Source organism: Anser anser (assembly GCF_964211835.1).
Source record: "Anser anser genome assembly, chromosome: 3".
NCBI classification, from domain to species: domain Eukaryota; kingdom Metazoa; phylum Chordata; class Aves; order Anseriformes; family Anatidae; genus Anser; species Anser anser.
The window spans coordinates 24,353,632-24,381,630 of NC_139722.1; the positions used below are offsets into that span (position 1 = coordinate 24,353,632).

Genomic DNA, 27,999 nt, shown 5'->3' on the forward strand with positions numbered 1-27,999 from the left:
ATATCTACATTTGGTTCTGCCCTCAAAATGCACTGAACTATGTTGAAATATGACAAATTTCAGAAGCTCAGCCAGCTCCAGAAGAAAAATTTGACTGGTAGACAGAATGCTGGACTGACCCTGAAAATGTTATGAAGTTTGTATCTAACAAGCTTCTGCCACCTACAGTGCAAGAAAAGTGTCAGTACTCATCAGCAGTATTAGAGGACTGCTCCTTTGACAAAGCAGGCTGTAGAGAATCTTGTCACTGCAAACTAAAGCACTTGAAGATACCCATCACTAGGATACAACTATGCCTACAAACTACCTTCCTGCTCAACTTCAGCAGTTCTTCTTTCTTTTTTCCTAAGATAATACAATGCAGCTCTAGATTAGTTTTCATGCATTCCTTTAAACAAACGTGTATAAATTCAAGACAAACAGTCATTTAGACATTACTGGCTGACAATCAAACCCTCAGCAAACACACTTGCTGCATAACTACCTGGTGCCTTGGCTCCCTTTCCATCCATCTGTCAGGATGGCACCCTGCCTGCTCTAAAGTTGGTTGGACCCTTCTAGTAAGGCATGGGTGCCAGACAGCACTGACTTCTGCAGAGCAGCCTTCTTAAACCCTCACGTGCTGTCCTCTCTACAGGAGCCCCTGCCTCTATGCCAGCAATGAGGCATTGGCACAACATCCTTCCTCACAATTGATCCCACCTGTTGATGCTTACACAGTGAGAGAGAGGGGAAAAAAAGGAACTAGGAAAGCGAGGCAGACAGGCATTTCTTGTTGCCAAGAAGGCAGGTGGGGTAGCAGCAGGTGTCTGATCAACTCAGGAAGATAACAGGGTGTCAAAATGTTTCTAACAGGAAACTTACAGGACTCCATCCAAAGACAATCAACGTATCCATCAATGACTTCAGGGGGCAGCCTTTTACATTCTTTGGTAATATTTAAGAGAGAAAATAAATCAATAGTTGAAAAAAAAAGCTATTCAAATACTGTTTAAATACTGGCAATAAGCTGCACTAGTATTCTCTTTTCACAAACAGAAGGACGGTCATGTAGAGCAAGAAAGGGATACAAGGTTTTAGATTTGACATACATGAGAAGGACTTTTTCAAACCCTGATTAGAAAATGCCTGAGCAAAACCCTGATCCCGCTGAAATCAACTAGGTCAATTTTTTGTCTTTTGCTCTGAGTGATGAATAGTTACTGAGGTAAATAAGCTTATAGTACATCAAAATATAACCCACAGATTTCATATTTTCAGCTGAGTAGAAAGTGAAACAGGGAAGGGATTTCCTTTAGACTGAAAGGACCCTTGAAAAAACAAAAGGCCAATAGCAAAGTCCACATTCCTTACGGAGATATCTAAAAAGTGCCATCCAAAAATCTGTACAATTTGCAAGGCTGAAATGTCCTTTTGAGGTTAAAATTAGTAATGCATCTGTCTCTAAATAAATAAATGAATAGAAATCCTATCATTAATTATTATCTCTTCATCAGTGTCTGGGACAGCTTCCCAACTGGCTGAAATTCTTTTCTTTTTTTCTCCTTCTTTATAGAGCCATCATGCTGTGTGGTCAATCGTGGCTAGCTATTACATGTCTTTTTGCTTTTCCTGATGGGATAATCTTAATCCCACAATTTCTTCCCCTTTGAAATTTTATATGAATTAAAATGAAAATAAACACATTATCTTCCAAAACTAATGATATGAATAAATATAAAGCAGAATTACCTTTATGGCAGCAGTTCGGGACTTTCAAAGGAACCTGCCATTCAAATAAAGAATTTACATCATAATGACATGTTTCAAGTGCATGATGCCAAGAACAGAATCCAGAACCTCTCCTAATTTCCTAGGCATGTGTATATACATATCCAGTGACAGTAAAATACCAACACAGTTCTGGGAGACAAAATCTGTATCTAGGACTCCCCAAACCCACACAGGTAGCCTAAGGTACAGAGTTAGAGTCTTCCCTTTTATTTGTTTGTATGATTTAACCTTCTAAGATACATGTCATACTCAAATACTGTCTAGATGCCACTTCAGACTATTAAACAATTTATCTGCTCTGGATGCCAGTTCCTCTAAATTTATCCTTGCCTTTTAACTTTATTCAGATTTGGGTGTTTAATTGCCTCTGGAAAAAACACAACTGAGACTGAATGAACACTCATTAAGTCACAAGGTTTAATAATACTGGCAGTGCCAACAAATAGAAATATTATTTGTTGCATTAATCTTACAGCACAGAATGTAAATATGCTGACCACCCTCCATGGAGTTAGTGAGGGGGAAGATTTTCAGGGTGTGTTATGAACACCTAAACATCTGTTTTTTAGGACATGCTAGCTGATTTATTGTTGCTGCTCCAGAAAGGCTTATCTGTCTGTGTCGTTTCTGCTAGCCTATGCAGTTGTCTTGATGGATCCAAAGGCACTAAAATAGCACTTCACATGATCATTTACTGAACCTCAATCACTCCTCATGCATCTTCATTACACACACATGAGGTTTAATTCTGTTTCTTTGCCTTTGAATATAGCTGTAGTCCCACAGTGGCAATCAAATGGGAAAATGAGAAACTAGCCTTACAGTCAGCTTCTCAGAGTATTGAGCTCCGTTTATTTCTATAATGACAACAAAATGCTGTGCCATTCATTTGTCTTTATGGCCACACTTTTCAAACAGTCATGTATAAGACAATTCAAAGCTTGAAACTACTGAAACAACTTTGGGAACAGCAGGACAAAATGTTGGGCAGAATTACAAATGAGGTCATAAAAGTCAAATGTCAGGAATGTCACTTCCCATGTATAACACAGTTTATAATTTAGATTTAGTTCATATGCTCTTGCTGCCCAACCTGCAACAATTTCGGCATTAGGTATTGCATGTCCCAGGGCTTTGTTGTAGAACTTGAATTCAAAATCACTGGCACTGAAACTGAAATCTGGGGGTATGTTTTCATCTTTTCTTTCCATCTCTTATCTTGAGGAAAGTTCAATCAAGTAAAGCAAAAACCTAACAGTTTAAGAAGTAATTTATTTTAGAAGAATGATGAGAATAGGTATGATGCTCCCTTATTCTGGCAAAGAAAACATCACTTTACAACCATTTGCTTGCAGAAAAGCATGTCTACATATTTGGTTAGACCTTACACCTATCACTTTCTGATCTGATTTCCAACAGTCCAAACTCATTCTTTAAAATAGTTTTCTCTATATAAAATGATATTTTAGAATTAATGGTGATTTTTTTTTCTTGCTCCTCTAGGCTGATTACTCCTTACAGCCTTGTAGGCACAAGCTCAGTGCCTTGTCCTCTTGCTTCCTCCTTTCCCTTGTCTGTCTTCCTCCTCTGAGATCTTTTGCTCTGAATACTCTCACACTTTTACTCTCTTTGTTCAAATACAACTTTTGGGGGGATCTTTTTCTACCGACACATTTTTAATTGAGGAAGGAACTGAATCATATTCCATGCCCCTTACTGTTTCCAGTCTTCTTCCAAGGGAATAAGTGCCTACCTCTGTGGTGATTTTCTTATGTGGAAGGGAGGTACTTTCTCTGAATTAATGTGTTAATAGGTGAGATGTATCTTCCTGAGAAAGAAGTTGTGCTAGATATAGCGCTGTCACTGTAGCACAGCAGTCTCACATGGACCTCCTCTCAGACCAGTTGAGAGAAGAGGATATCCAAAAACATTAATTGGGAAATAAGACAGCATGTAGCACTTGGGAAATTCAGAAAGAATTTCAAACAAGCCAGTATACTAGACAGGAAGCCTATCACGTAGCCTGTTCAGTGAGCAGCTATCCTGAGGTAGTCAACTGGGAGACAAAATTTTAGGAATTGGCCATAAATCTGAAGACTGACTTGTCACTTCAAATCAGCTATCTCAGCCCATACAGACACTGTTCTGTAAGATTTTCTCCTAAACATATATACCTATAATCATTTTCCCAAAATACTGGCAGGGAGGCACATATTTCTTCTTTTGAAGCATTTTTTCTACCTTCATATTTAAACAAAGAAGGTAAGATCCCAGAGGATGAGATAGAATTTCCTTTAGGGAGAAGGAGGACTGCATGGTTAAAGGCTTTATCATTTCATTAGAGTAGATAATTAGGTAATTAGAATGATTAAAAGTTGACAAAGCAACAGAATCAGATGAATTATAACCCCCAATCCTAAAAGTAGCAAGGGGCAAAGAGAAGCCTCTTGAGTTAAACTACTGAAAATCCTTGAATGACAAAGGTTAACAGTAGAGGAGATGAGGGCAAATGTTGTTGCTTATCTCCTGTTAAAAGTACATTTCTTTAATCAGAACCTCCCAGGCTAACATAAGGAAGAGGGTATGGAAGGGAACATCGCCTTTTCTGGAAAAGAGCCTGGAAACACTTCCTACAGACGGCAGCCTGGTTTGTTCGAAACACTGTTTGTTCTTCAAAGCAGCTGAGAGCTGAGAGAAAGGAGAAGTGATGGAGATGTATTTGGGACTCAGCTGACCTTACTTAAGGGAGATAAATTACTGCCTTAATTTGAGAAAGTTTCAGAACAGAGCTCTGGAAAATGTTGGTATTATTTTCCTGATAAATAACTGAAGCAAATTACTTCATTTAATGTTAATTTGGACCTTAATTTTTCCTCTCCATTTAATGTCAGTAATATATATTTACATTTAGAGTTGTGACTTTGCAATTCCAGTTTCTACCAGAATTTGGATACCAAGGCCAGAAAATTTTCTGGTTGGGGGAGGGAATGGGAGATTCAGCAGACTTATGGCTGTTGACCTACTCAGCCAAAGCCACCCGGACAGGGTTGCTCTGAAGGGAAGATAGGACTACACTGCCTAATGGATGTGCTGAATTAGCATGTTTCCTGATCAGTCCTCATCTTATAGGCAGCCTGAGCTGCAAACAAAACAGCTGTCCCCTGGAAGGACCCCACGAGAGGAAGAGTAAAAAAATACACAAAATTACATAATGTCATTTAGAGGTGAATTTTTATTACAGTGGCACCCAAAGGCTCCCTCCAGGAACAGAAACAATTTTAATCAAAAATGCTTATTAAAACACGGTTTCAATCCTTATGAGTCATAACCCTCATACATCTAGAGTATTATTATTGTTACTACTGCCATAATTCATGTGGATTCAGAGACATACTTCATGCATTTTCTAGAACTCATTTTTCATAGTAATTTATGCTCTGCAAAGCAGTATCAGAACACCAAAAAAAGTATATTCACAAGTGCATGTTTTCACATACATAAATAAATCAGTCTGTACATCATTGTTCCTTCCAACTTCCCAGTCCAAAGAAGATATAATGATGGTTATGTGTTCCACATTTTTAGTGGTACCAGGTACTCATTACTTGACTTACATACTCCTATATATGCAAATACAAGTGTACACACACACAAAGAAGTCTCACTCCTTCTGGATAAGCCCATGGCTGTATTTCATAGAATCACAGAATGGTTTGGCTTGGAAAGGACCTTAACGATCATCTAATTCCAACACCCACTGCCATGTATCAGGTTGCCCAGGGCCTCATCCATCCTGGTCGTGAACCCCTCCAGGAATGGGGCATCCACAGCTTCTCTGGGCAACCTGTTCCAGTGCCTCACCACCCTCTGAGTGAAGAATTTTTTACTAATATCTAACCTAAATCTCCTCTCTTTCAGTTTAAAACCATTCTCCCTTGTCATAACATTATCTGCCTGATCAAAAAGTCATTCTCCATCTTTTTTATAAGCCCACTTTAAGTACTAAAAAGCTACAATGAGGTCCCTGCAGAGCCTTCTCTTCTCCAGGCTGAACATCTCTAGCTCTCTTAGCTTACTTTCTTCACAGTACATGTGCTCTAGCCCTCTGATCACCTTTGTGGTCCTCCTCTTGACCTACTTTAACAGATCAGGTTAACAGATCAGCCCCCTTCTTGTGCTGGGGGCCTCAGACCTGGACGAAGCACTCCAAGTGGGGCCTCAAAAGGGCAGAGTAGAGGGGGAAAATCCCCTTCCTCCACCTGCTGGCCACTCCTCTGTTGGTGCAGCCAAGGATGCAGTTGGCCTTTTGGGCTGCAAGCGTGCACTGCTGGCTCATAGCAAGCTTATTTTAGCAAGCATTTTCAAAAGAAAGCTAATCTTTAATAAATTATCATAATGAGAATATAATATCAAGTAGCCACCATAAAGAAATTCTCTTTTTTTTTTTTTTCGGAATAGACATGCTCAGCCAGTGGATATGGTGGTATAGAACCAAAACACACTTTAGCAAGAGTAAGTGGTCTCCAGTTCTATAAAAAGATGTCTGAGAAACATCAGTATTACTAAAATTCACTGAAATAAGTACGAATAAGATGAAAGGTGCTCAGAGATGCAGCTGCTAATTTGATCTTTGAGGTAACTCGTATGTGACTCTCACATTTAAGGTTTAGATGGTAAGTTATAATGAATATTACTGTCTCACCACATCAGTTTCTTATTCATACCCTTCATTTAATTTGGGAAGAAAAAAAAAAAAAAGAACACTTCTAAGGTTTTAATATCTCTTAATCTTTTATCGTAAGGATAGTCTTTATTTCTGATTTGTCATTGCTTTCTCAAGAAAAAAAGTAATGGGATACCTTTGCCTAAGGTATGTCCAAATTTACTCTTGTGTGCTACCCTAGGTTTACATCCCACACTCTAGCCTGATGAGTACTGCTGTGAATTTGAGTGCAGTGAGGCAGGGTAGAGCAGAGAGCAGAAGAAAGTTATGGGCAAAACCTGGTGTTCAAACTTGGACTTAGTGTCTAGTTGAAACTGATTAGTAGTTCCTAGGATGTGTCTGTTAATTCAAGCTGTTGGAAATGGCCAGTTGTTTTTGTTTGTTGGTTGGTTGATTTTTTATTGTTGTTAGTTTGTTTTTGAAGAGAAGAGAGAGATTACGATTAGTAAGATGGCATGTAAGAAAAGCAAAAACAGATTAAATTTCCATCTCTGTTACTGATTTCAGTTCTTGGGTGAAGGCCCAAGTCTACCACTGAGGGGCTGATGATATCTTCAAAATTCTTCTGCCAGGGTCTGCTTTTCCACTCCTCATTATAATCAAAGCTGCTGATTTATGCTGCTGCTCAGTCATGAAACTTGAGTTTCTGCCTGTACCAAATTTGTGGATGTGGAGCAGACAGCTGTCCCAAGCACTCACAGAGAGCTTTTCCCCTGCAATGTGTTCAGTGGGAGCACATCACCCAACGCCGACAGCTGGAAGCACTTCTATAGGCATCCTTGTAGTTAGATCACTTATCACTCTTTTCCTACGTTTTCCGTATGTGCATTATTATTTTCTTGTTTGTGACCAAGATATGCTGAAAACTGAAGTGCTTAGGTCCTGTGGTCAATAACTGGGAATAATTTCTTGTTGGAAAGGCATCTTTTAGTAGAATGGAATCTCAAAGCAGGGACAATATATTTGGCATATTTTATTGTGAACTTGCATGCACATACTACCTTTTCATCTACAGCTAATCAGAGGCAGAAAGTAAAAGATGAAGAACTAGAAGTAAATTCCAGCTAATAAAAAAGAGACTTTTTAGTTGACTTAGGAAGTTTCTTTGCCAGCTGCCTCTAGCCAAAGAGAAATATTATATTCCCAGTGAAACATTATTATCAGGTGGATTCTTAACACAAAGACACCTCAAGCCCTGAAGGCAGACAGTCTATAAAATTTGAAATCTTAGAAATACTAGGTGAGGAGATAGCTATTATCTTCTCTCTCTCTCTCTCTTTTTTTTTTTTCTTCAGGAGAAAAATCTAGGTAAATCAGATACTTTGAACTTCCATGTCTGATATTTCCAATAACAACAGATGCTCCTTTTCATATTTCCACATTCAGACTCGTTACTTCTGACAACATTTATTTGAAAAATAGAAAGCGGCACAGTTATCCATGCCCCTTTGCCCAGTCTTACTCTTTAAACAAAAGTCCTGAGCCTATATTTTCTTCAAAAATCACTTTTTTACTTAGTTGTAGAATGTGTTGAGACATTCTACATGACTAAGATTTGCATCATGTTTTTTTTTTAACATTATAAGCTGAATCTGTCATAATTCTTCACACAACATTTTTTTTCTACCTTTGAAGTTCTGCGTATAGAAGGTTTGTGAGATGAAGAAATTCAATCTAGGAAAAAGGCTTTTTTCAGTATCTTTGCCCAGTATTGTGTTTTTAAATGATAAATAGCCTTAAAAGATACCTGTATTATGTTTAACCACTTTAATCAGAGTACAACACATCTGTATTAACTAGAATATTTAACTTTCCAACTGTGTTGGTGGAAAATATTTTTTTTCGCATTCAATACCTAAAATTTTCTGAAAAATGCCACTCAGTACAGAGAAATGTTAAGAACAGCACTGCACTTTTTCCAAGTCTGAACAAAAATTAATGAGAAAAGCATTAGAAATATAACTTTCTTAGTAAAACTTCAGAGCCACCAAAACTGGGGTTTTATCTTCATTTCTACAAAATGACTGGTAGATTCTCAAGCAAACAGATTTTTCAATTTCCAGTTATTTGCGTTCATTTACCTAATAGCTTTGTGGTACATTCAACTTCCAAGCCTTCTCAGAACTTTCCATTTTAAGATAAGATCTGCTAACCTAGCCCATACAAAGTTAAGTGTATAGTTAAACCAAGCAAGATAAATCTAACCTTTAAGCTCTTGTTAATCACAAAGAAAAGGAAAGACAAAATCAAAAGACTGATATCCCCTATTGATTTGGCAATTTTGCTTACAAACTTATTTAGTATGTGCTAACACAGGAAGCTATTCATAAAGAATAATCTGTGTACAACATATACAGCACCATGTCTCTCACTGCTCTGCAGAGATTCCTGGGAAGAATATGAAAATGCCCACCCCCTGATAATGAAACATCCAGAAGCAAATTATAAGGATGTAAATCCCCATGCAGATCAGAACAATTTCTTCCATATTATTCTTGTGCATAGTGTGATTTTATTTTATTTTATTTTATTTTTTTCCACTGGGGGAGACTGTGGGAGGGACCATAAAGCCTCATGAATTCAGGGAATTGTTTGTATAACCTGGTTGCTGTTGTAGTTAAGACCCTTCTGTTTCCTGGTTTGCCCATAGCCTACATGTAAGGGTTGGGTTTATGAGAAAACATGTAAGAATAATGACAACAGCTCCTTTCTTTACATGAAGATACTGAATGTGTCTATAAACCATAAGACAAAATACAAAGGGATTTTTGTATCCTCTTGACCCTGAATGTCTACAAAGGTTCAGAGACAACCTGAGTAACAAGGGTAACATTTTATGTTTTATAGTAATTGGATTCCTAAAGATTCTAGATTTTGGAAGCAGTCAGGACTATGAGATCCTGTAGTCTGTCCTGCTATGTATCATTATTATGCTTTACTTCATTCTGCTCTTTTATTCCTTATTAAATCAAATAGTATGAGTCCAGCTATTATTAAAGATTTTGGTTTTGCTAAATAAATCATACTTTTGAGAAAGATACTATTTTTGATCTGAAAATATAAGAAAAGGAGACTCAAATAATTCTCTGCGTAGCTTGTTCCTGTGATTAATCACCACAGAGTTAAAAATGTAGCCCGTTTTCAGTGTTTTGTTTTGTTTTGTTTTTCACTTCAGCTTTCAGACATTGTTTTTCATTGTTTTTCTCTTTTAAAATGAGGAGCCATTTAACATAGCATATGATGTCATTGAAAACACCACTAGTTCTTTATAATAATATATAGGAAAATGTCATTAAGTCTGTCACTTGGGCATTTTCTTAAGCCCTCAGAGAAATTTTGTTGTGATCATCCATAACATTCTACCAATTGTACAGGATCTTTTTTGTTTGTTTGTTTTAATGAATATACAAAGTATATATATATTATTCTAGTACTTTCCTCTTCAATACCGCATGTGGGAAACTGACTTCCCTATACAATTCACTGTCCCTGAGCAAACCAGTCCTGTTGTGGTCAATGGTACTCATGTTCTGGGAGCTTGTTTGTCTTTGCACCGGGTTTCAACCACTGCTTTCAACTTAATGGTCCATGCAATGGGATCCAGAATTAGCCAAAGGTTTGGGCAGGTTTTAATATAATATAAACTAGAATCCCTAACTTTTTAAGCAGAGGAAAGTCAAAGAGACTAGAGAAAGTGGAATAACGATAAAGGGAGTTTATAAACAGCTCTGTTGCTCTGCTGCTTTGCAGACTTGTCCTGGCACCTGAACTTGGTTTTGCTAAGTTCAAGTGACCTTCCAAATGGCATCTAACTCAGCTCACTTCTCTCCGGTTGCAGGAAATTTCTTTTACCATCTCTGAGACCTGGTATCTGCTCTCTGTCCCCCCCCCGCCATTTCTCAGGTTTCCTTTCCAGTCTCCTATGCCCACACAGACACCCTTGCACCTCTCAAACCCTAGAATTTTATTTCCCTGATTGTGCTCAGTAGGCACCCAAAGAAAGGAGCAATCCTAACTCAGTCTTCATAAAGTAGTATAAAAAATTAGAGCGAGAGACACAAAGTCATTGACTGTCAGGTCTCCATTCAGTAACTCTGGTTTTATTTCCTTGTTCCTGATGGGTAATTTTACATTTGGCTGACTTAGAACACCTTTTGTTTTGATTAGATCAAGTTTACTAAGCCATCTACTTAGATGCCTCCTAGGAGGCTGAACAACTGGATATTGCTTTCCAGAGTGATGTGCTTAGCTCAGCTGTGCCAGAGCAGCATTGTTTCAATGAGAACTTGTTACAACATTAAGCTTGAAATACTATATCAGCATCAGGTTTGATAAACTAGTTTAGTAAGCCTGTGCATAGACACTATGGTTTACCTTAATGCAGAAGTTCATGGAAACAGGATTTAACTGCCTGCAGTCCGAATAAGTTGATAAATGCCTACTGTATGTTTAGCAAACATTAAGGTGCCTGTCTGCCCATCTGACTGATTATATTTCTTACCTAGTCTAGTTAACAAATACATTTTTATTTGTGTCAAAGATGACATTCTCTCTCTCTCTCTCTCTCTGATAGGATACACTAAATAAGTGTGGTGTGACAGAGAGGTAAACTGCTATGAAAAGTCAATACCATCACTGAAATAAGGAGAGATTTCACCTTTGCAGCTATAATGCATGACCTCTGCAAATGCAGTATGAAGAGCACTATTGACAAACAAAGCACATTGACAGCATTATGCAATACCTGAGCTGGAATAAAAAAAAACATGTCTCAGCAACCCATTCATTCTCAAAACACCCAGGTAAAACAAAACAAAATGATGATACTTCATTAGTATAATTAACCAATAAATATTGAACTGATTTAAAAAAAAAAAAAGCACACACACAGCCATACCCTACTTACTAATTAAATTAAGAGCATAAGAAAAGTCATTCATTTAATGCAAGAAACCCAGTTATAACAAAAAACTGGCCATTAACATTGATTATCATCATATTAATCCAAGAATGTAATTTATAACTGTGTTAAAGTGGATCCTGAGAATATTCATTTTTGAAAAACTGCTGCTTTGGGAGGATTTGTTCAGCAGTTAATTTTGTCGCTCACTAAGTAGCCACAGTCATGTTTTGGGAAGTCAGTAAGCATCAGGACTATGTTGAAGTGTTGCAGAATCTGACAGATTGAATGTCAGCTATGCATAATAGAAAGGAGAGGATGATTAATTTGTGTTTGTAATCTTTCCACCTTCCTGAGAAATATGAAAATTCTGCTCTACAGGTGAGTCACTGCAGAAGCTGTAAGTAGATAAATGCCACCTGTGGTTTTATTTAGATTAGGAGACTATAAGTTTGCATAACCACAGGTTAGATTTGAATACAGGATAATCTTAATGCTTCAGAATTTATAAGCATGGTACAATTTAAGTAGCATTTATTCAAACACTTCAATTAACTACTTACAGCTATAGAGACAGACCTTTTGTCAAACCCTTTTTGCTAAATTTTAATGAGGTTTAATGTCTCAAGTTATATTTATATTAAGAATTAATGTAGAGTATCAGCTCCCACCTTTCAGTTACCTCTCATTGGCTTAGCTATGTTCAAAGAGCTGGTGTAGAAAGTTTTTGTTGTTTCTGGTTTGGTTTGATTTTTCACCATCAGCAATCTCACCCTACTCGGAGAAGAGCAAGTTCTGCCAGAGAATTACCTAATGTTACAGAGGTAATAGGAATTAAATTAGCATCTACAAAATAAGAGCAGGGCCAGTAGTGGAGGTAGTCAGATTTTTCAATATAGACTGGTATCTAATTTTGTTTAATGAGGCCAGTGACCAGTAACAATTATTATTTTATTGTAGATAACAGTAAAACAGTAACTACCAAAGGACCAAAATTCTTCTTCCCTGTCTTGTCCCAGTCACACTGCAAAGTCTGGCCTGTTGTAGATCACCTCCCTCTAAAGCTGTTTAATACCTAAGAAGCTGACAATAAGTGGCATCACTTGTCTGAAATGCACTCAGTACTTGAATGACTTCTGAGTAGTGTATGGCTAAGCTTTGTCAAATCTGATAGATAGGAAATATGATACAAATCCTTTGTAGTACAGGCAGCCTGACAATGTCAAGAAGCAGCCCGTAGCAAAAAAGATCTTATTTTAAAGGTTGATTAAGGTACAATTTAGGTACATTGAGCATGTTATTGTAAACCCATAAAAGGAAAGAGAAGGTGCAACACAAGCATGTTCCCAAAGTACGTATACTGAATTGCTGCAAAATGGGAATACCCAGGGCCAGAGTCCAAGTACTTGAACATAATGTACACAGACATATGTTAACATTTAGGAATGTATCTATGCTAGTGTTCCTTCAGTAGTGTTCTAGTCACCATATAGTACATTCATCTGTTCCCCGCATACTAAATAAATAAAGACAAATTAATCACGCTTTAATCAAAATGATACATCTTAATGAATTTCATTAGTTTTCAGCCATTTAAAATATGCAAAATTGTTATATGAAGCTATTGTGCTACAAAAAGAATTCTGGCAACAATCAAGACATTTAGAGTTCTTGCCATTTTGAAAGGGAATCAGACTCTTTTCTCATGAATTATGCAATATTACATAATATTGACAATATTAATAAACAGATAATCTGGTCTTTGGAACTGTTAAAGCCTGATCATGTTTCCTATGGATTTTCAATTCTCCTGCCTGGATTTGGCACTTGTAGAAATCCCACTAGACAATCTCCTAAAGGCGTTTAGGCCCAGGAGGATGCAAGCAGGGCAGGATTTTTCCAATTTCTTCTAGATTCAAAGGGAAGACCCCAGGTAGGTAAGTGCATAATGATTTTTTTAAAACACTTACCTTATTTCAGGTACTTCAAACCTCTGAATATCCAATCCTTGACACACAGAGAATTTTTGATTCAGAAATCTTTCTGCTATTTATCTCATTAAGCATAATCTTCATTAAAATGTAAATAGAAATTAAAAAGTAATTAGATATAACCTAATTTTAAATATCCCTACACATGAGATATCATGTCTTTCAGGGGTCTAACTACTCATTTGTTTAATTAGGGTAGCACTACTTTATCAGCTCAACAACTTATCCTTTTGTTTTAGCTACTTTCGGCTAAGTATTACAGGAAGGATTTTCTTTTAACTGCTGCGCTAAAGTGTGTTAAGAAAGCAAGTAGCTGATGACTCAGTTTTCGGGCATGATTTTGACACCAAAAACCTGGAAGTTGGCCTGTTCCTTTCTTTGGACAAGCACCTAAGGAAAGTTAGGAAAGGCAATGCTAGGCATGGCAATTAGCTTACCCAGCATGAAACTCAGTTGAAGTGGGTGCTGAAGAACAATTTGACAAAGATTTCTCCCTTCTCCTTCCCCTGGCACAGCAGCTTAAAAGTGGTAGCTACTCAGCAGTAGCAAGTCTCTCCCATTTTGTTTACCCTTAGCTACTCAAGTTGTGAAAGAATTAAGCTCCTTGTATGCTGGACTGTGTTGCACCATCTGTCTTATACTATCAGCTAACACAGCTGTGGAAGAGTCACTTCAAAATACTTCCAGATTACATTGTTCTAAATATCTTTTCTAGGAAACAATCAACAGCAAAATCCTGTTCTCCTTTGAGGAGTCTCAAATGCCTTTTGCTAGCCAAGCCCTTTCCATCTGTTGAAGTGTCAGAACCTTTGCTGTCTTTTCGGAAAAATTAAACAGACAAATTAAAACTTTATTTATAGATTACACTAATTTCTCCTTGGTAGATAACACTTTATTAACATGCCTTCAAATAATTTTCTCTTGTTCTCTGTTTTGGGAATGAACTTTCTAAACTGTTACTTGGCTGTCAAACTCATAGTTAATCACTTTACATCTTATCCTTTTTTTCTTGTATTTTTAGATCTTCCGGTATGAAGAAAAGTTGTGCTGGTGAACATGGCTGATGAATATATTTTCTACATAGAAAACCAGTAGGGCTTAGCTACCTTTATCAGCATTGACATTTTGCTCTGTTGATTATTTCCTGTGCCATGTAACTGATCATATAGTAGGTATAAAAGAAACACTGCAAAATCAGTGGTACCTTTCAGGTAAGTATGACTAGTAGGTGGGACCCCAAGTTTTAAATTACTATAAACCTTCCACAGCACTATCAATACAAGTAGAAAAATAAACATAGAGAAGCCTGATTTAAACACATTCTTACAGAGCACAGAGGCATATCTTAATTGTTTTGTAGATGAGGAAACTGACGAATAAGTCTAACATCTTTGTTTTATATGGCCACACTTCCATTGGCCTGACATGGCTAAGGTTTGTTTTCAGACTTTGGTATTTTACTGCTAAAATGATGCCCTGTGCCTCTGGAAGTCAGGACACCAAAATCTCAAATAAGTCATCTAAAATTTGAGATGCAAAGCTCAGTGAGCGAATAGAACTACATTGCCCAACAGGACTTCATAGATAAGAAGTCTATGACAGGTTGGAGAATGGTACCCTAGTCTTCTGGTTATACTTCCTATAAATGCAAGATCAGATAGTCCTTGATTCAGTTTGAAGCTAAGCTTATTACTAATAAGAAGATGCAGCCTATCTCACATCTCAGCATGTGATACTCAGTCTTGATCAGAGATATCACATGCTGGGACCTGCTGCAAGTTCTGCTGATTATTCCTCTGTATTAAGATGAGGACAGCTGTAATATACTTCTTTTTATTCATATCGCCCAGACTCCTAAGAAATTGCCAATTCAACCCACAGCTGGCCAAAGATCTGGCATTCTGACAATACCCCATCAGAAATATATAGGCATGCTGATACCACCCACAAATGAGAAGGCATATTTACAACCTTCCTGTGAATATGCAACTGCTGGAAGAAAGAAGAGAAAGATCAAAAGTAAAGCTGCAGTACAAATACACTAATCTTTAGCGTAACACTCAAACTCTATTGAAAAGTAGACCCGAAATCAAAAGAAAGTAGGAAAAGTCAGAGAAGTGACTGACACAGCTTTTGGGGCCTGCAGGTGAGGAAAGACACAATCTCCAAGAGTCACTATAGCTTTATTACTAAAGATTTGTGTGTTTGATTCTAGAAGATGTTTAAAAAAGGACAATGAATAGAAGTGGCTCTGCTGCATGATAGTTTACAGATTTCTTTGTATACAGCTACAGTTAACAACAACACTGCTGTTGGTAGAAAGTGAACATAAGAGGAAATGAATAGAGAGATAGGAGGCAAAATTTTTAAAGAAAGATCATTACTGTTGCTGTGTATAGGCTTCTAGTTTGCTGCTGTGTGCTTCTATTCAATGCTGTCTATGTGCATTTGCATGCAAATAAACAGGTTTTCTGGCACTGTCATGCTCTATCATACAGTAACTGATGTGCCTGTTTATAAAACAAAAGAAGTCTCCCACTGAAAAGTAGGTCTCTGAGTTAAATTTCTCTGGGTTATGTTTCAAAATACTTGACCTACTGAAAGAGAGCAGATGAGGCCTACAGATTGAAACATATACCTTAACTATTTATAGGTTCAGAATATCACAGGGTTTAATGGTATCAAAGTTCAGTGCACTTGCTTGCTCCATTCTGAGGCAAGATGAATTTCTCACTTGTGAAACAATGTCAGATATCTCTAGCCTACATATTATAATTTAAGCCATGAATATTAATTTTCTAATGCTTCAGTACATTAACACATTGTTGTAATTCATACATAAATAGTGACATTCATATGAACACTAAATAAAATATGTGTGTTCATGTTTAAATGACAGGCTTTTTCATCTTGCACAGTCTTTCATAGGCACCAGATTTGATCTGTTTGCAGGTCCTTGTCCCTGCAACTTTCAGCTGATAAATAGTGATATGTTTGACAGAATGGGAAGGATGCACATTGCTTAAATCCCCATCTATTTAAAAACTACTTTTCAGCCTTTTATATCATTGGGTATTATTGCTGTATCATTGAATATTGTTGAATGTTTACTTTGAATATTTGAATATTATTGAGATGAAAATTGAATATGGAATGTTGAAAATTATTGCCAGACCTGTGATATGTTTAGCAATACATAAAAACCTAATTATCTGAGGGAAAGGGAAACAAAAACCTTGGTAAATTTCACCTGTTCCTAACTTCACTGCCAGTGAAAGAAAAAAGAAAAAGAGTTTGAGCACCTATTTCAGAGTAGTCAGGATTATTTCACCTCAGAACAATAAGAGTGATACAGCAAACTGACTAACAGAAAAATTTGGTAACACACGAATTAATTAATTTTGCAGGTGCATAGAATTTTATTTCAATGAAACAATCAGTTCCCTGTTCTTAATTTTTGGTGTGCTCGATGCAACAATAAAAAAATAAAAAAAAATAAAAAAGAGGTAATTTAGGAAAATTATATTAGAAGCAAAAAATATAATTATCTAGCCAAATTGTATACACCAAGTCAGACTTCAGTTATTTACCAAGACCATTATGGTTAGTGAAATTGCCATGTGTATTTGTGCAGCTGTAGTAGATATACCTTGATGAAGTCTAGAAAATTACACTAATGAGGCTTGCAGTGACTTATTAAGACAGCCTGGAAGGTGATTTAGTAATTTGTTCATAAAGGACTCCTCATGCTAGTTGTTTTAAACACCACAGTAATGTTTCCAACAATGTACAGTAAGAAATTTTTTTGAAATGAGGTTCACAGTTCAAAAACTGCTACTAGTATTAACTAGACAGTATTTTGACTTTTCTCTTGTCCCATCCTCACAGATAAAGTGGGCACGCCAGAAATACTGAAGCAATCCCTCACATAGCTATGACACTTCCCCACTTGTACATAATTAAACAGTATTAAAAAAACAACTTCCACTGACATTTGACTTTTATCTGCAGCTGTGCCCTTTTATGAACTCCTGTGATTCTGCTATCCTGGATGCTCACGTAAGACATTGCTTAACTTTACAGGTATTGGCTGGCAGGACTGAAATTAAGAGAATTTACTGGAATTACTAGATCAGAGAAACTTGGATTAAAATTTTCATTGTTAAATTTTAGGAAAACTACCCCCTTTCTGTTACAGATTGGCAATAAATCACAATATTAATATTTTTTTCTAGTTTTAATTGTATGTGTGTATTATTGTTAAAAGATAATTATATGATAGTTTAAAGCACCTATGGTACTGTTCATTAATTGTTTTGTCATCCTATTTCTAGCAGCATATTTCTTAGGCATGCTATCTCTAAACTTTTCTGCAATAAAGGATAATAAAATTGAGAAAAAGCCCAAAATGTTAGAGGTTACTTCAGCTGAGTACAGTCTTGCAGTTCTGCATACAGATAAACAACAAGTAGCTCAGGTAAGAACAGCTTTCTCATGGGTACCTACCATAAAAAAAAAAAGACATATTACTTCCTTGACAAGAAAGAACTGTACCATTTTGCTTTCCAGTGACCCCTCTGGCCATTTCAGGAATAACAATGACAGGCTTAGGTGGGAGTCATCAGTCATCTCAGCTGGAAAAGCATTTGTCAGAGAATTGCACAAGGAAAGCAAATAATAATCATAACAGGTAGATTTATTAATAAAAAAAAAAGTGAAGAACATCCTTTTCTTCTGTGGAAAAAAATTGAGGGAGGAAATATATGTGAAAGATTCACAGTAGGGCAATTATGCTGTTCTATACCAAACCCCAAGACTTTTGTCTTGTTAATGGAAGAAACAGAAATTAGCTATTGGAAACAGCCAATGAAAAATGATCTTTTATACAATATCTCCTGCAGTTACATGATTCTGGATAAATATGAAATAACCTTTCCTCCACTCCAGAGACAGTTATACAACATTAGCTAAGAACGCCCAGAGCCAGTGGTCTCTCTTTGGAAGCCAGTCCCTGGGAGCAGCATACACATTAGGTACTATACTGAGGATTTCAAAGGGTTACAGAGAGAGGAGAAGAAGCTGAGATATGTTGCCTCTTGGGAGAAGCAGGCCATTCCTTCATTTTGCCGAAATCATTAGTCACACAGAACCTCATTCCTGAGTGGGATCTGCAGATATAATTAGTGCTCAAACTCTCATTTGCATTCTTGCTATAAAAGTTAATATTTTACATGTCAAATAACCCAAATGGATTCACTTTTAATATTAAAAGCACTGCTGTTCATAATACATATGCAGAAGGCTTTATTACACATATTAATGTCTTATACCAGGTATCTTTTGTGTTAGGATAATGAAATATGACTTATTAATGCAGTTGTGAATCTTTTTGTTAATAGTCTGATTATAAATGTGTTTAATCTACACAATTTTAATACATTCTGAATCACCATTAGTCAGAAAGATACCTTTTCCCCCCTTTGCACAATTTAGTCTCACATTTTCTTGCAAGTATCCTGTTCTGTCACTGCAAGTGATGCCAAAAATATTTGTAACTGTTGGGTCTCAGGAAAAGCGTGATGACTGTGTCTGAAAATGGATGTGTCCTCCATGGAGCACCATGGCTGATCAATTGCTAAACATCCGGTATTCAGAATCTGTGTACTAGAAAATGTCATGAAAATGAAACCTATTATTGTTAGAGTTTGGTGCACAATCTCCATATAATATTTTGAGCACTACTTCTAAACAACCAAAGCTAAATCAGTCAGCTGGGAAGTGGTAGGAGATCTTTTCAAAACCAATTGTTCTGTAAGTATCCATTAAAAGATCCTAAAACTGCAGTTAGCATAAGTCCTATGGAAACACCTGTGACATCCATATGAATAGCAAATGAATTCTTTATGATTGGTGCTATTACAATGAATACTAACTGAATTCCTTATGAACAGTGCTGCTAAAAAGAATATCAAATAAAATCACAGTGAAGCAATTCTTAAATTAAAGAGCTACTTCTAAAGAGTCCACCTAGCATAAACTCAGGCACAATAACAACAGCTAGGGGAACATTTATTGCATATATAATATGTGCAGAAAAATCAACAGCAGCCTGGAAATGTATTCAGAACAATGAACAAAAAAAGACATGATCATTTTTTATTTCTTTTAAGAGATGCTATAAACCTGGAGCATCATTGCTACATGCTGCCTTTCTTGCTGGTAGTCTTAGATTTTCTACATCATTGTACTATGCAAAACTGTCAAACCCTCCCTCGGTTCAAATGCATTTGTCAGAGTGATTGAAGGGTTAATACAAGAGAAGCACAACTACAAGAGAATCACAGGAGACTGATAGAACTGTGCACATCATGGGAGTATGTGGTGAGTTACTATCTCTACAATTCCTACTGGCTCTGCAAGCTGGAGGGCTAGCTTATAGATATTAATGTACTCAAAAGACTGTAATTCACTTCTTGGCAGGGCTAGTATGGTCAGGAATTACAAATACAGTAATTAGCAGTGAGCGTACATCTTCACAGTGCAGATCACAGTCACGCTCCTCAAGGCCATTGTTTCTTTAGCTGGAGGGAGGAAATTGGGAAGAAAGCATCAATGATTTTTCTTCATAGAAGAAGGCTGTGCTCCAGAAAACTTGAATCAGTGTGGTGACAATGTTATCTTTCCAGTATAAGGTAGTTTAGTAACTGGTGCCAAGAATCATAACGTGAAGAAACAAAAAAACTTGAACATGTAAAAAGATTTTCAACTATATTTCTGCTTAAATCACATGATAACTTGTGCTGTAGAAGCTGCCATCTTGCATTTTTGATTTGGCTTTTTTTTTTCTTTTTTTTTTTTTTTTTCCACTGCTGTATGTCTTGCTATAGGAGTGAGACCTACCATGACAGGGCTTCCATGAAGTTGTGTGAAGGCAACCTGCAGCACTACAGTATGCCCAGAGAAATTTGCCTGTCTGCATTTAAATAACTTCAGTAAAGAAATCAAATATAAAAATCTAAATTATGGCACATGCAATAATGATGTGTTGCTTGCATTAATGATACTGTTACTAAATATGGATGGCACTTAGGACAAGACAAGGGGATAAGTACAATGTCCTGATCAATTGGGTGACCTGAAAAGTGAATACTTGATTAAATTACAGTAACTTAACAAATTGCTCCCACATCAGCCAAGTTATCACTATCTTGTGTGTATTCTCAGTGAGTCTTAGAGAAGCTGATCTGTATTGATTTATGTCTTTACTTCATATGTGGAATGAACTAAGGGTATTCAGTCACATCAGCTTAGCTGGTGGGCAGTTTATTTGAGTGTTATGACTATTCACATTGCAAAACCATACTACTAACTTTAACTTAGAAACTAGAATGTTTATATTAAAAATGTAAAGAAAATTCCTAGAATAACCATCCTCAAAACCGTGATATTGCAGATGTTGTATATCTAGAAGGCCATTGATAATTTATGATGCTTAGTCACTGTTAACTGACCTGGTTATTCTGCATCACACGCATTACTTTGTAACATTAACACCCATGAAAATGATGGTAACAAGACAATATTTTGGTTTAGTAACTACTTATGCTGATGTAGTACTTAAGCAAATAACAATAGAATAAATAAAAAGGCAAAGGGTAAAAGAAATAGCCTTTAGTATTTGAAGTACCAAAAGAATCACAAGTTTTAAGTGCTGAGTGTCAGAAAAGTAGCTCCACAAAGAGATTTATTCACCAGCACTAGGACAAAAGATTACATGTCTTCAGTGTGAGAGTACCCCAGGCACAAACTTGTCTGCTTCTGGGCAAATTCAAAAGCAATTTTGTACTTACAAGCTTGAAACCTAATAAACAGGACTATAGAAAGAAGATCTTTCTCCATCTATGTTATGTGAAAGATTTGATCTGATGAGTACTGCTAGAGCATTTCAACAGATGAAACAGTGCACAAAATGAAGGCAGGTTCTTTATGCCTTGGTTTACCTAGGTATTGCTGGTGCTATAGCAATATTCAGCCAGGACATGAGACTTTTGACAGCCGTATTCAAATTCACATCTCCTCATCTTAGGGATATCCTAAACACATTGTTTGTCCTCAGCCTCTCTTTTTGAAGTTGTCTAATTCTGTACAACACACAAAAACATTCCTCATTTAAGAAAGGGCATTACATAAGAAACTATGAACTAGTAATCTGGTCATTTATTTCGGCATGGGAAAATCTAAGAATCAGTCCTTCTGCCAAGGACTGAAGCTATAACTGTTTGTTAAAGTAGAAAAGGTCCTTACCACACGGGTTTCCAAACATTCTGCCTCAACATGTGCCTCAGTGACCCAATGTATCCTGAATCCTTTTCTGTGCAGTAGAAATGTTTCAGCAGGAAGCATAACCCACATGCCTAAGATTAATAGGTAGTGTAACTTTTAGGTAAGATATAAATCTCCTACTGTGGCAAAAAGAAAGGACATTTGGAGTACGCTGTAACTAGTCAACATAGTATAAAGACCACAGTGCTATTCCCTCTTCTCTGGCACCAGTCCTTTAAAAAGTGACCTGCGCTTGTTTTCTGTAAAGAAAACATTCAGGCACCCTGATTCAGAACAGGTTTCTACAGCTGACTTGCAAAAAAGAACATGTGATTCTTTGATGTTCTATGGGACCAAAATATTCTCTAATTGCTATCCCTTGGACACTTATTCAGTCTGCTGCTGTTTGGGATTCTGCTCTGAGGCATCTAACGCTCCCTATGTAAGTATAAGATGTCTGGTGGTGTCTGGAGAGATGGTTTTGATTCTACTCATTTTAGGACCTGAATCCTTTACTGGGACTTACTCTGAAAGTCCAAATGACATTGAAAATAAGATTTTGAATCCTAAGCCACCCAGATGGATTAACATTTTATAATCATTAAATCCTACCTTTAAAAAAAAAAGTATTTCAATGTCCACTGAGCTCAATAGGAGACTGTTGCTGTTCTCTATAAAGACTGGTCAAAAGGTTTTTGCTTTGATATCCAGTAGGTCAAATTCTAAAGGTAAAACCATACTTTTCCCTGTGTCTCTGGCATCTCATCTTTTATATGTTCTGATTGTTTGGTGTCTGTCCTAGTGTGTCAAAAGATATCCAGTGGAGTCCTGTTATCCTAATAAAATCAACCAGGGAAAATAGATAGGGTCATAGTAATAATCTTTGAAAGCAAACAATAGCTCCACTTCAAGCTTTAAGGTGTATGTGTTGTTTTGTTTTTTTTTTTTATCTTTTTCACATTCTTACACTAAAAAGACACACATTTTATATTAGTAAAATATGACTGAAAGTACTAGTTTTTTTTTCAAACAATAGGAACTGTTGAGACAATTTAGAAATAATTTAAGTAATTTCTTTGTATATGGAGCAGGCCATGTAAACACAGTAAATCTTTATCAGTGATCAATTGTGTTTTGAAAATTATGTAAATTCTGACATGTTGAACTACTGTAAGATTTTATTACCCTTCTGGACCTTAGAAAAATTTGTGATGATATCTTTGATTTTATGAGTTACTAAAACTTTAAACCTTTGCTAGACAAAGTGAATTAATACTAGGATTTAAAGCTGTTTTTAAGCTGCTTTTTTTTCTATAACTATTTTAATTGGGAAAAACAAAGAACACTGACACATAAATAATATTTTCTTCACTTGAAATCCAATTCAATATTTATGCTGTCATGCCAGGGTAAACAATTTATCAACTTTCTTTTTTAAGTAAATATGGTTTGGGAGCATGACCTGAAAATCATTTGCCTGTTTTTATATAAATAGCTAAGGCAGATCTCTAAACCTGTGTGTTTTAAGCAACAAATGATTAATAAGCTGTCTAACACAGGTGATATTCTCAATACATTTTTAAAGGAGATTTTTTTTCCTTCGCTTCGATGTTAACAGAATAAATACACAGAGAAAGGAATGGAAAATAGAAAATATTATGCCTTTTCTCAACTCAGTTATAACACCCTGCATCAAGTAAATGTACTCATTTTCTTCTTTTCAAGAAACAGCTTTTGCTGTCAATGTTCCGTAAAAACTGTTCTGCAAGATGTTAACCTGGATTTCTCTTTGGTTCAGAAAAAAGACTGCTCATTATCTAATCAGAAAATTTTAAATGCACCTCTTCATGCCTGAGAAAGATCATCTCATAAACTCCAGTTGTATCTATACTGAAGTCAAAATCAAAGTGGGCTAATAAGAATCAGGCCCTCGTCATTGACAGCAATCACACCTGCAGGCCTCCCTCTATTTCTGTATCTCATAGCAGAGAGGGAGGAACAGAGCCAGCAGTTCAACAAAAATACAATTTTATTCTACGTATTTTCCTTGTAGTTATTCTGGCACTTGCTGTAGGACACTCAAATGGTGAAGGAAAAATAGTAGGATGGGAAGGGTGGCTGGAAGGTCTGGATGGAGGAGGAAATTGGGCAAGGGGCTGCTGGTTGCCAGCCTCCATGCCAGCCTCCCCAGCTGCCAGCCTCCTTGCTGGCCTCAGCATGTTGTGTGGCTGTGGCTGGCAGAGCTGCATCTGCCCACCGCAGGGGTGCTGGGGGCCTTGCCCCACACTCCTGAGCCAACTCCTTCTATGCTGAGAACAAGGTTAGGTCTCTCACCACGTGTACATGGCAGCTCATGAGGAGGCCACTCAGAAGAGTCTCAGATGCAGGAGGTAGGGCTTAACTGCAACAGAAGTCCCCAAATCACTATCCTAAAAGCTATTTCTGTCTCATTCTGGAAGCACCTAAACTCTGTGATGACAGAGTCTTTTTCCAATGACTTTCATGTACAAAGTGTAAAAAAGAAAGAAAGAAAGAAACAAACAAACAAAAACCATAGGATGTTGTTCTGGTTTTGGCTGGGAAATAATTTTCTTTGTGGAGGCTTGCATGATGCTGTTTTGGATTGAGGATGAGAATAATGCTGATAACACACCGATGTTTTTAGTTGTTGCAGAGCAGTGCTCACAGAGCCAAGGACTGTTCTGCTCCTCATGCTGCCCTGCCAGCAAGGAGACTGGGGGTGCACCAGGAGCTGGGAGGGAACCAGCCAGGACAGCTGGCCTAGGCTGGCCAAAGGGATGTCCCACACCAGGTGGTGTCATGCTCAGCAATGAAAGATGGGGTAAAGAAGGAAGAAGGGGAGGACATTCAGAGTGATGGCATTTGTCTTGCCAAGAAACTATTCCACATGATGATCCCTGCTTTCCTGGAAGTGGCTGCACATCTGCTTGCCAATGGGAACCAGCTGATGAATTCCTTCTTTTGCTTTACTTGTGTGTGTGGGTTTTGTTTTACCCAGTAATCTGTCTTTATCTCAACCCACAAATGCACAAAATTTTACCTTTCTGGTTCTCTCCCCCACCCCACTGGGGGGAAGAGAGTGAGCAGCTTTGTGATACTGAGCTGCTTGACAGGGTCAAACCACAACAGACATTACAGAGTCCAAAACTTTCCAGGAAACCCCACTAGATCAATAGGATACCATTGTTCTCTCCTGACTCCTCCACATCAGTCTTGAGTTCATCTAAGTACAAGAAGCCCTAAAGGAAGACTGTGTCTCCTGTCCCTGCTGGGGTTTCTGATCAGGACTGATGTGAGAGGAGAAAACGTCCTTGACCCAAGTTCCCAGAGGTGCTTTCCCTTCAGACTGTATCTACCCCCATACACTGTAAATTCATCAACACGGACTGCAAATGCTACAGCAGATGAATTGATTCAGAACTGTTACCAAACTGAGGCCACCTTGGAAAACTGTCTTTTCATTGACTCACGGCTCCATTGCAAAGTTAGCTCTGACTATACTTGTTTGGACTGGAAAATCAGGAGTGTTGTATGTGAGTCTGGACCATATAAAGAATAACATGGAAGTTCAGGATTTGTATCTGCAGTCCCCACCAGAAAGAAGCCTACGTGCTATCTGACCAAGGAAATATCAACCTTGGACTGAGATTTTCGTGTGTTGCATAGGCATATTAATTATATGTAAGTGTTGCAAGGTATTGAATGTTACAGGGAGGTGCTAACATTGCCTGTCTCTCCTTAGGTTGGTAAAGAAGTACTACCAGAGGCAGTTTCTATTCTTTTAACTTTTATAAGAGGGCTGGGGGCATTTTATCTACTCCTATAAACACCTTCCTCAATGCCTATCTAAGATTCTATTCCGAGATGCCTTGGTTTACCCAGACAAGGAGTAAAGTTTAACACAGACTTACAGTTTCAAGTTTTGGGAGCAGATGTTTGGAAGTCAGCCACCAGGGGTCCTGGTATTTTAGCAGCAAAGTCCCTTTTTGGATATAGCCCTAGCTAAAAGAGTGAATGTATGTATAAAGAAAAGATTGAATATATGAACTTCAAAGCTCTGAGTCATGCAGCAAAGAAACTTTCCATAACTAGGGGAAAATATCTTCTGAGAATATTTTTCTTTCCTAGCAGACCTCAAAGCATAAGAAAGTCAGGGAGAAATGAAGTCCATCTCAATCAACAAATAGCCATTATAGTCAATCTTACTTCATTTTATTTTCTACCCCATATTAACCAAAACCCTTATACCTATAAAGGAATAATGTAACTCATTATATAAAATATTGACTTGAGACTCATAAAATGAGAATCCGAGATCACAATTCAGGCACAGACCTTCTCTGGATGAATTACTGTGTCCTTTATGGTTTTTTTGTTTTTTTTTTTTTTTTTCCCTTGTCTACATAGTTAAGCTGTTTTATTATAAGCTTCTTGGCAAAAGAAGGTGCTGTCTTCCATTAGCATTCCTAAACACAATAGGACTTTAATTTTGACTTGGATGCCTGAGTCCTACTGTAATAAAAATGTCATACATTTTCCTATTTTACAGTAAAATAACCTGAGGTTCTTTAACATTCTTCACTGTTCATCTGTTAGGACCTTATATCCTTTGTTTCCCTAAAATGAATCCCAACAAGAAAATATTATTTTCCCTGAACAACTATTAGCAATATTGTAGACCATGTCCTGAGACGCTTTTACTATCATTTTGTGTACTATAACAATATTCTTTGCTTTCTTTGATATGTTTTCTGTCTTCTAAAGCATCTTTGCATCTTGTTGACCGTTTAAAAGGTTGCTTTGATCTGGACTGATGGCTTCAATTTATTTACTCAGTAATTCCCAATTTGTTTTCTTGTTCAGTGTATAAGATTGTTTTATTTAGTAAGTATTTCCTAACTTGGTTCTATATTCCTAGATTAAGTTTTGTATATTTCATTAACCAATTTCTGTTTATTTTTGCTAGCCATTTTATATCAATGATAAAACACCTTTTGTATATGATCGCAGTGTTCTGCGCTTTTGCTCCATCAAAAGCCATAAGCTTCATTACAAATTCTCACCTCTGCACTTACATTCAGATGTACATAATCATGAATAACAGAGGCCTTAACACCGATTCCTCACAACCTCTGTCCAGTCTTTCCCTTTGTGGCCTACACTTAAACTAGTTTTCCATCCAACATTTTTTTTGCCTTCATGGTGATTTCTCCAAGCCATTAATCTCAGATGTGGTACCTTCTCAAAGGCTCACAAGTAGACTATATCCACTGAATTTCCCTTATCTACAGTGGCAGCAATATCTTCAAAGAACTCCAGCAGGTTAGTTAAGCATGACCTCCCCTGCCTGAATCTATGCTGGTTATCCTTAATCAAACTGATTTTCAAGCTGTTTTTTCACACTTCCTTATGGTAGTTTATTTTTCCCCACAAGTCTTGTTAAATTCACTCATTTAGAGTTTCTTGGACTGCCTATAATCTTTTTTGAAGAAAGATATTATTGCTTTTTTTTTTTTAATCAGCAAAATCATTCCTAAACAGATCCGTTCTTAATTCTGTCAGTAAATAGCCTTTTAGTCCTTCTGAGTTCCTCGCTAGCTGTTTTAAAGTATGTTTTCAGAACTGGTTTTGATGAGGAAAACAAAAATCACAAGTGCTTCCTTCATGCTTTTTTTTTTTTTCCCTTCCGTGTGTTATTTTACCACACACAGTTAAAGGGAAAAAGCTACTGTTGTCAACAGAGAGCAGTAAAATTCAAAATACTTTGTTCACTATGCATTCATGGAGGTTGAGATGAGCTTTCCAGGCTGCTCTAATCCTTAGTGCAGTGGGATAGCTATCAAAAGCTGTTCCAAATGCATTCCTCCACTTACTTGGAACCAAGATGCAATGTGTCATCCTGGGGGAAATGGACTTGGTGATAAATTTACACATCTGTGACCTCCAGTCTCAATTACCGTGACTTCCTGTGCCTTGAGGTGAAAACCCATGTAATGTTGAAGCTGATAAGCAATGCAATACACTGCCAGCACATCACTCCTGTATATCAGAAATCCCTGGTTGAAGTTCAAGGTCACGGGCTTGAGCTGCAGAACTTCAGTGGGCTGGGACGAAGTATTTCAGACATATCTTCCTGTGTGGCAGCAGCTTGCCTGAATACTGCATCCATAAACAAAGGGAATGTTTTTAACATGATTAGAAAAATGGACAAAATTTGAAGAATAACAATGAAAGGCAACTACGGGACTACCTCCACAATAGATTCAAAT

General features: G+C 37.1%; 1 protein-coding gene across 12 annotated transcripts in view; it reads right to left on the reverse strand.

The window, feature by feature from the left end:
- Nucleotides 1–27,999, reverse strand: part of CSMD1 (CUB and Sushi multiple domains 1) — a 1,157,973-nt gene that overhangs the window by 1,110,505 nt on the left and 19,469 nt on the right. For 2 of the 12 annotated variants that reach the window (XM_083828018.1, XM_083828027.1), the window contains exon 1: nt 1–27,889. This exon is cut by the window's left edge. The exons of 9 other annotated variants lie outside the window; for them this stretch is intronic. The gene's annotated coding sequence lies outside the window, so the exon portion shown is untranslated. Of the gene's footprint in view, nt 27,890–27,999 lie in introns of those variants that run through there. One more of the 12 variants, XM_083828015.1, reaches the window with a different exon arrangement.